The sequence below is a fragment of the Eublepharis macularius genome, chromosome 4, assembly GCF_028583425.1.
Source record: "Eublepharis macularius isolate TG4126 chromosome 4, MPM_Emac_v1.0, whole genome shotgun sequence".
Classification (NCBI taxonomy): Eukaryota; Metazoa; Chordata; class Lepidosauria; order Squamata; family Eublepharidae; genus Eublepharis; species Eublepharis macularius.
In genome coordinates this window covers 158,592,047-158,601,412 of record NC_072793.1, presented here as the reverse complement: position 1 = coordinate 158,601,412, position 9,366 = coordinate 158,592,047, and positions in this window count along the sequence as shown.

Sequence of the window (9,366 nt, the reverse complement as noted above, 5' to 3'; positions counted from 1 at the left end):
TCACCCCAAAATGTGTCTCAACCTATAATGATGTTTAAAATCGTCTCTTGCTAAGCAAAGTCCAGCTCCCGGGTAGCCGTTCTTAAAATAACCCCACCCCAAAATTGCTTCTAGTCTGGCTTTCACTAGATTCCAACAATTTCCTGAAACTTTATATACCATTGATAAATATCTAGCAGTCACTCTTTATAACACCTAATGAGTTCATTGCGCTGTTTGGTCACCTGAATTAAACATGACCCCCTCATAGGGTTGCGGCAAACTGTTGTGTGTGTGTGTGTGTGTGTGTGCGCGCGCGTGCATGTGACATTTTGGTTTAATAAAACAACTATAAAGAATTGGCTCAACTGCATGAGGAAATCATATTTTCTTTGGGCAGAATCTCCCACATTTGGTGACATGGAAAACCAGCAGACTCCTCACTAAAGGCAAATCTGGAAGCTGCTTGCAGGGAGAGTTTTCACAGGAAGGGCCCGGGGGGAGCCTTGACTGTGCTCTGGGCCGGGAGCGGGAGCACACGACTGGGATATTTTCCGGGAAATAATACAGAGGGGACCCTGGTTGGCAGGCCTGGGAGCAGGGACACAGAGCTGGGATTACTGGGGGTGGCACATACAGCCTACTGGGCTTCGCTTTGTGTGCGCCTTTCAGGATGCCTGGTGCTCTGCTAATGTCCTTTACCAAGAGATCGGGAGGGTTGCGTGAGGGCCCTCCCTTATTCAGAGCCAAATTCGAAGGCCAGGCTGTTGGATCTTTAGTCCAATCCGGCCTGGTCCGGGCATTGCTGCACGAAATTTACCCACAAAGGAGTGCAATGGTGAGAGTCCCGGTTCCACGTGGAATCGGGGCCCTCCACCACCCTGCTGGCCACAGTGCAGCAGCAGGGCCATGTGGGATTTCGGCGGCGCCCATGGAGATGTGGCGACTACGCCGCCCGCACACCACGCAGCGATCGTGACGTTTCAGTCATGGTGGGCGCCAAGGCAAACCGCAATCCAGCCTCTCCGCAGCCTTGTGAAAGCCCAGGTGTGCTTGCAGCGGGGAAAGAATGTGCTGACTGTGCCTGCTCCTGCCCGGCGCCTGCCCAACCATTGCAGCTACTCTGCTCCCATGTTCTCTGCTCTCAATTTACATACGAATAAGCGGGTTGGCCAGCCAGTCATCCAGGCTCCGCTCCACCCACAGGACTTCCCCACCCAGGCCTACTCATGGTGATGGCTTGCCCATTGTCTGTGCCCTTCCTTTTGTGACTGTTTTGTCGGCCCCCCGCGGGGGCCCTAAGCGTTGTTTCGTCTCAGCAGAAGCTGAGTTCATGGGTGGGCATATGACCGCAAGCATTTTTTGAGCTCGCGAGAAAGCCTGCTCCACGTGGAACTGGGGCTCTCACCAAACCGCCACATTGCGCGGCGGTCGAACTTGGCTCTGAATAAAGAAGTCGCCCTCATATTCCCCGTTTTAACGCCCACAGGCTCCATCCCAGCCCTCTTGCGGTCAGGTCACGGGTGCTCGACGCTGCGTGGCGGATGCCAAGTTTCAGCATCGGGCGAAGACGAGGGGATGGTGCTTGGTCGGTTATGGGCTGAAAAGCCTTACTTTTCGGGGCGCACACCGGTTAAATACCGGCAGTACCGGGCGGATAGGCGTGCACTATAGGAAAAATCTGCATATTCCTTCCCAGCCTGGCGTTTCTCGGGGGAGGGGGAGGACTCTCCCCACCACTGTTCCAACGGAGCAGGTTTCGTTCGGGGGATCAAATGGGCGCGCGGCAAGAGGGATGGCTTTGAGTCCATTGTGATCCCCGTTCGATTCTTGCCTGGCCCGCGTTGCCAACTTCTTTTTTTCTGGGGCCCAAGTTGCTGTGCAGGCAGTGTGATTTGCACATGTTTCCGCGACAGGCATGCCCTGGCCGCGCCCCGGGGACCTCTCTTTTGTCCTTCAGATCACTCCTGCGAGAAAACACTAGCCTCTCATTGAATTTGAACGACTGGCCAGCCGCGGCCTCTGTTCTCCAAATCTTCCTTGTGTCCTGTCCTGCTTCTCCCTCCCTGCCCCCCCCGATCACAACATGGAGGACACAGGCCACTTCGGGGAGACTTGGCGAAGGACTCCCCAAACCCCCCTGCCGTTTCTTTTCTCCTGACTTTGTGTTTGAGGCACAATTATAGGACTTGCAGGAGAGATTTGCCTTGTGCCAAGAGTGGCGGAGGGTTTCCGGTGAGGCCTGGCGCGGGGCTCCACCCTGAATAAGCGACCTGGCACCTGGTTCCAACAGAGCAGGAACAGGTTTTGGGGGGCAGGTTTTGCATGTTCTCCTCTCAGGGCCCCAAGTTGGTTTGCGGGCCGTTTCATTTGCACATGTTTGCGCGACAGGCATGTATTCGACGCGCCCCAAGCGCCACTCCTTTGTCCTTCATATTTCCCTTTTGTGCGATGCAAGGCTGAAGTCATCCAATGTTAACATGCGCTCTGCCTCTCCCCCCCTGAATTCCCTCCCCGACGGTCGCAGCCGAAATATGCATGCTATCAGAAGGGGCTGCCGCACAGGAGTCCCGTAGAGCAACAAGCAGGAAGGCCTGCTTAGTGCCCTGGGACTCCTTGTTCGAGCCCCGCATCGCCGCCCGCCCGGCCCACCTCCCTTTTTCGTGTCTGCTGAGACCGACGGGTGGGAACCGCGCTGGCGGCCGCCGGTGTCCCCATGAATTTTTCACCGACCAGGGGGGGGGGCGCGATTCTCCAAATCTTCCTTGTGTCCAGGCCCTTTGGCCAGATTTGCACATGTTTCCGCGACAGGCATGCCCTGGCCGCGCCCCGGGGACCTCTCTTTTGTCCTTCAGATCACTCCTGCGAGAAAACACTAGCCTCTCATTGAATTTGAACGACTGGCCAGCCGCGGCCTCTGCTCTCCAAATCTTCCTTGTGTCCTGTCCTGCTTCTCCCTCCCTGCCCCCCCCCGATCTCAACATGGAGGACACAGGCCACTTCGGGGAGACTTGGCTAAGGAGTCCCCAAACCCCCCTGCCCCCCCTCTTGTGTCAAGATTGAGCCAGAAAAGGGTTTGCTCCAGGCCTCCCCTGCCTGGGGAGACACGGCAGGGCCTTGCATGGCTCTTCCCAGCCATGGGCCGGAGGAGAAAGGAGCAACCCTGCCAGATCTGTGTTCCTTCCCCCCCCCCCGCCCAAATCCAGGGTGCTGGTTCCAGGCCCTTGGGCCATATCACCCCCCAGGTGTGCCCTGGACCTCATGTGCCAATATTGAGCCAGAAAAGGGTTTGCTCCAGGCCTTCCCATGCCTGGGGAGACACGGCAGGGCCTTGCATGGCTCTTCCCAGCCATGGGCCGGAGGAGAAAGGAGCAACCCTGCCAGATCTGTGTTCCTTCCCCCCCCCGCCCAAATCCAGGGTGCTGGTTCCAGGCCCTTGGGCCAGATCACCCCCCAGGTGTGCCCTGGACCTCATGTGCCAATATTGAGCCAGAAAAGGGTTTGCTCCAGGCCTCCCCTGACTGGGGAGACACGGCAGGGCCTTGCATGGCTCTTCCCAGCCATGGGCCGTTGGAGAAAGGAGCAACCCTGCCAGATCTGTGTTCCTTCCCACCCCCCGCCCAAATCCAGGGTGCCGGTTCCAGGCCCTTTGGCCAGATTTGCACATGTTTCCGCGACAGGCATGCCCTGGCCGCGCCCCGGGGACCTCTCTTTTGTCCTTCAGATCACTCCTGCGAGAAAACACTAGCCTCTCATTGAATTTGAACGACTGGCCAGCCGCGGCCTCTGCTCTCCAAATCTTCCTTGTGTCCTGTCCTGCTTCTCCCTCCCTGCCCCCCCCCCCCGATCTCAACATGGAGGACACAGGCCACTTCGGGGAGACTTGGCTAAGGAGTCCCCAAACCCCCCTGCCCCCCCTCTTGTGTCAAGATTGAGCCAGAAAAGGGTTTGCTCCAGGCCTCCCCTGCCTGGGGAGACACGGCAGGGCCTTGCATGGCTCTTCCCAGCCATGGGCCGGAGGAGAAAGGAGCAACCCTGCCAGATCTGTGTTCCTTCCCCCCCCCCCGCCCAAATCCATGGTGCTGGTTCCAGGCCCTTTGGCCAGATCACCCTCCAGGTGTGCCCTGGACCTCATGTGTCAATATTGAACCAGAAAACGTTATACCTCAGCCTCCCTTCCCCCCAAATCCAAGTTGTGTGTGTGTTCCAGCCCCCCGGCAAGAGCACCCTCCAGGCTTCCCCAGCACCTTCTGTTTAAAGATTATCGCAGAAAATGGGTTCCCAAAACATGCAGACATGCTCAAAGCGCAACCTGTTTCCGGATCCAGGACATGTGTATTCAGTGTGCGGAGCCTGTTAAGTTTAAACATAGCTTTATTTTGCCGACAGACAGGGCTCACCATGGCAGGCGGGAACCCCAGGCCCCCTGTGTCCATTCACTCAACTGTCCATCGAGCCAGACAGCCCCCCCCTTCGACGGCCAAGCACCTGGGCAAAGCTCGGGACACGCGAGAATGCCCTAACTCTTTTTGGCGATGGTGGACGCGGGGTCGAAGTCCCAGGCTCTTCGCGGAGTTGCTCGGGTGCGTGCGGTCTTCCACGCTGAGTTGCCGCGAGAAAGGCGGCAGGAGACATCCCACCATCCAGCAGGTCAATCTCCTCCTCCTCCTCCTCTTCCTTCCCCGCAGTGGGGCCTGCTGGCGGGAAACCAATTGGAAAGCAATAAGCAGTCTTTGCCCCGACCAACCATACTACTGAGCATTGTGGAAACACCGACCAAAGCCCCCATCTAGGCGCCCTCTGTCGACCCAACAGTGACCTCGCAGCGCCCAGTGGGCCGCCATTAGCCACTTACTCCAAAACTGGTCCCGGCGTGCCTGGATTCTCTCATGGGCCAACCCCACAGCCTCCATCCGTCGCTCGGTGTCACTGGCTGAAAGAAAGGCGGTGTAACGATTAAGGAATTTCAATCGGTTGGTGATGCCCATCCCCAAACCTGCAAGCCGTGTGTCCCTTCTCCCTGGCAATCGCCACCCCCAGCCTTCCCCAGCACCGCTTCTGTCATATTGGGGGATGACCGGGCCCGCTTCTCTACTGACCGTAAAATTGTCTGGACACGCTTCTCGCCCGACCTATGCCGAGTGCAAAAGTGGAACTTGCCCGGGCATGCTGCCGGCCCAGCCCATGCTCCGCTTTAGCCAGCTAGGCCTAGAGAGGAGAAAGGAGCAAGCCTGCAAGCTATGTGGACCCTCCCCAAACATGAGTGCTATGTGCGTCCCATCTCCCTGTCAGTTCCCCGCTCCAGGCTGCACCAGGACACACAGCGTGCATATCCGCTGGACTCTTGTTGGTCATATTGGGACGTGTCCGCGCACGCTGCTGGCCCAGCCCATGCTCCCCTTTAGCCAGCTAGGCCTCAAAGGAGAAGGGAGCAAGCCCGCAAACTGTGCGGCCCCTCCCCAAACATGCGAGCTGTGTGTCCCTTCTCCCTGGCAAGAGCCACCAGTAGCCTTCGCCAGCACCTTTTGTTGACCTATCCCCAGCACCCAGAGTATAAAAGTGGAACTTGCCCGGGCACGCTGCGAGGCCGCAGGCCAATGTCCCCCTTTGGCCAGCTAGGCCTCAGTGGAGAAAAGAGCAAGCCTTCCAGCTGTGCGTCCCATCCTCAAACATGAGCGCTGTGTTTCCCAGCTGTCTGGCAGCTCGGCCTGCGCCTGGCGCCACACAATCGGCTGTACAGTCGGTTTGTTGATGTAATATTGCCTCTGACAAGCAGAGCTTCAGCCTTTTGTTTATGTTCACTTCTGTATCACCATCAATTGCTGACCATAATCATTATAACCATTAGATATCATTTTAATATTTCACAGTTTATTCAATCCTGTTAAGAGCAAGCACAAAAGAAATCAGCTCTTTAAAAGTTCTCCTTTTGGAGGTTGGGTGTATAAAAAACATATAAAACCTGCATTGGTACTGCTGCATAGTCCTTTACCTAACCTCTTTCCAAAGTGCAGAATCTCAATCACATTCTTCAGATGGTAGATGCTAAAATAGCATGCCACACTCCAGAACTTCCTATATAGCAAAATGCACACAAAAGTTTTAACACTGGAAGCTCTCTATCTTGCTTCAGGAGGTAGAACCATGCAGGCAATGTACTGTGCACTGAGCCCGGCTTCTACTGAAATCAATAGAAATGCTTTTCTAGGTTGTGGGACACTTGGGTGCAGACAGGATTTCTGGAACTCAGAGGAGAACCTAACTTTGGAGTGCTGACCAGCCAAATACCAGCTGGTAGAGCTGTGACTGACCCAAGGCCATGCAGCTGGCTTCAAGTGGAGGGGTGGGGATTCAAACCTGGTTCTCCAGATTAGAATCCCGTGGCTCCTAACCGCGCTGTGCGGCCGCAGGCCAATGTCCCCCTTTGGCCAGCTAGGCGTCAGAGGAGAACAGAGCCGGCTTGCAAGCCGCTAGGCTAGGCCTCAGAGGAGAATAGAGCAATAGAGCTTGGGCCGCCCAACAGAGAATATAGTTTGGGCTGCCCAAGCACCTGGAGTTCAAAGGTGTAACATTCCTGGGCCCGCTGCAGAACACTGCACCCATCGAGGAACAGCTTCCGGGGGCCGCCGCCCACTTGTTTCTTGACCAGACTTACTTCGTGGTCGCTCGCCCAGAAACTCCTTCTCCACCATGTCGACCTCGATGTCCTCCACAACAGCGGTCAAGTTCCTGCGGACCGTGTGGGCGAGATCGACACGGTCAGGGAACAGCGACTCCAGGCGGAACGGCACCATGGTCTCCTCCGCCGCCTCCCGCTCGTGCTCCGTCAGCCCCTTTTCCTCCATGGCCACGGCCGCCTGCTCCGCCCACTCCTCACGCCAGTTGCTTGGCACCCACTCCGCCATGCTTTGCGACGATGGCGGAGGCACGTCTGGTCGGCAGGGGAAGCCTCACGAGTTTGCAGGGGTTTGCGCGGGCAAACCAACCGCACAGCCAATTGCGTTGCACCACACGGAGGCCGAAAGCTGGTTGGTCGTAGCCGAAAAAGCGGGAATCGGTGACACCGACCGGGTCAATGCGGCAGGTCAAGAGCTGATCAAGCCCCCCCCCCAATTCCTGGGGCCTCTGAACGGAAAACCAGACGCAGCCGTGATGGGGTCCACCTGGAGGCACCAGGGGCAGTGTGCCCCTGGATTTTGGGCAAGAAAATTTTTTTTGACAGACATGTCTTAGACCTCGCCCGTGCACTCCCCCCAAGCCCTGGGCGGGCCCTGGGATTTCGGACAGTCCCGTGTGTGTTTCTCACAAACATGTTCCACCCTCCCCAAGTGAAGACATGTCTGTGTTTGCCTGTGTTTGTCAAAGGCATGCCCCCCCCAGTGGACAAGCACCAACCAACGGACAGGGCCCCCCGCCCCGCTTCGAAGCCCTCAGGCAGCCGGGCAAGATCCCGGAGTGCGGGGGGGAGCCAGGGGGGCCATCTCTGACACGAAGCCAAACAGTCATCCAATCTTTTGAGGCCCGCGTTGGAGGCCCCCGGACCAGTCCATTGCGCGTCACCTGCTCGCTCGCAAGCTGCAGGCAATAGCGCCATCTAGCAGTCATTGAGAGGTCCACAGCCCCCGGGATGGTAAAAATAGCCGCTCTGTTCTGGGAACTCGCTGGTCGTCAGGAGGGGCACGTGCAGACGCGGACACACAATCACAGGTCTGGTGTGGGCAGGACACGCGCCGAAATTCTGAAACAGCCACGGACGGGCCGAAACAGACGGGAGCGCGGACACGTGCGCAACCACGTGTAGTTCTTAACGTCTGTTTCGGCTCTAACTCAGGGGCCCGCCCAACGGAGAGAGCTCGAGTGCCCTGCGCTGCAGTCTGGGTCGCTCCCGGAAAGAAAGAACAGGCGGCTGCCACTCCACAGAGGCTCCGGGTTTGGCGGATCGTTCAGCCCGCCTTCCCTGCCCCTTTCTTCACGAGAGTAGGCGTTGGTAGTTTTGCTGCGCTCCATCCCTTCGGCTTTGTGGAAGCGCGGGTTGTGACTGGGACGCAGCGGGTCCCTCCCTGCACGTCTGGGCGTTGCGATCCCGCAGGCGGCAGGCTGGCTTAGGGTGGGAGGAACGGTGGCAGGCTGCAGGGGGCTCTCAAGGGCGGCGGGGGGAAGCGTTGCGTGGACCCTCTGCTGCCGTTGCAGATGCGTCTGAATTTGTGCAGCAACAAGAACTGCACGGAGAAGTGTTGCCTTGTGGAAACGGCCGAAGATTTATAGCACTAAACACTGAACCGCTAGTTTTTTTCTTGGGGGGGGGGAGGGACTTGGGAGGACCCAACTCCAGCATCCCCAGTCTTAGCTTCTCTTTTCAAAGAAATTCAGATCCAACGAAAACAGTAACCAGGTGGCTCTCTGTACCCTGAAAGAGAGCGCCCTGCAATAACTGCATGATCACAACACCAGTTATACTCAACTAAATTCCTTTCCCCTTTAGCAAACAACTTTTCGCATACACAGGCTCCAATGATCCCATACAGGGTTGTAATAGGACAGAAAACATTCAACTCCGGCTGAAAGAGATCCTCCCTGCTACAACGGCCTTCCAAGCCACCAGCTCCCAAGCGTTGAACTTCAGGAATTGTTGCTTCTGCCGGTTGTGATGCAGCCAGGGGGTGGGACACAGAAGCATTTTGAAATATATCCTTCCTTTCCAGATCCTCCCATGTCAACGGTCCACTCAGGAGTTTCACTTTTCCTCTGGATGGTGGTTCAGCCTAGACCTTTTCTGAGCAGAGGGAACCAGCTGGCCAGTCGGGTAAATGCCCCAACAACTCCTCTTGCGCCTTCCTTTCTCACCTATATTTCACCCTCATTCCTCCTTTTCCTTTCCCCTCTTTAATTGTTCTGTTCTTGCTTCTTATATGCCCGCTCTCTTCTTCTTTCTTGATTTTGTTTTCTGATTTCCTCCCATTCTCCTGTTCTTCTCTTCTGTGTCTGTGCCCTGTTTTGTGCCACTGTCATTTACTGGATAGTTGGTCAGTCTGTGACAGGTGTAACAGACAGGTGAGGATGATTGTGGGAGTTGCAGTGCCAGATGTAAAAAGAACCGACCATCCCAGGTCACACAGTCCCCAGAATTTTTTTGACATTGGAAGCTTAGATTGTCTATGGCAGGCATAACTCGTCAGAAAGTAAAGGTAGGAGCCTCAAAACTGACTACCTGCTTCAGGCTGATGGTGGGGGTGGGGGTTACAGCACCTTTACAGGATGGAAAGGAAGAGTTTAAACAGCCATTAAATATTTTTGGAAAGGAGAAATTTACTTCCAGTCTAATTTTTTTCCACAGCAGAATCTTGAAATGCTGGCTAAAGCTAGAGACTGATTCTTCAGCCTTGAAAG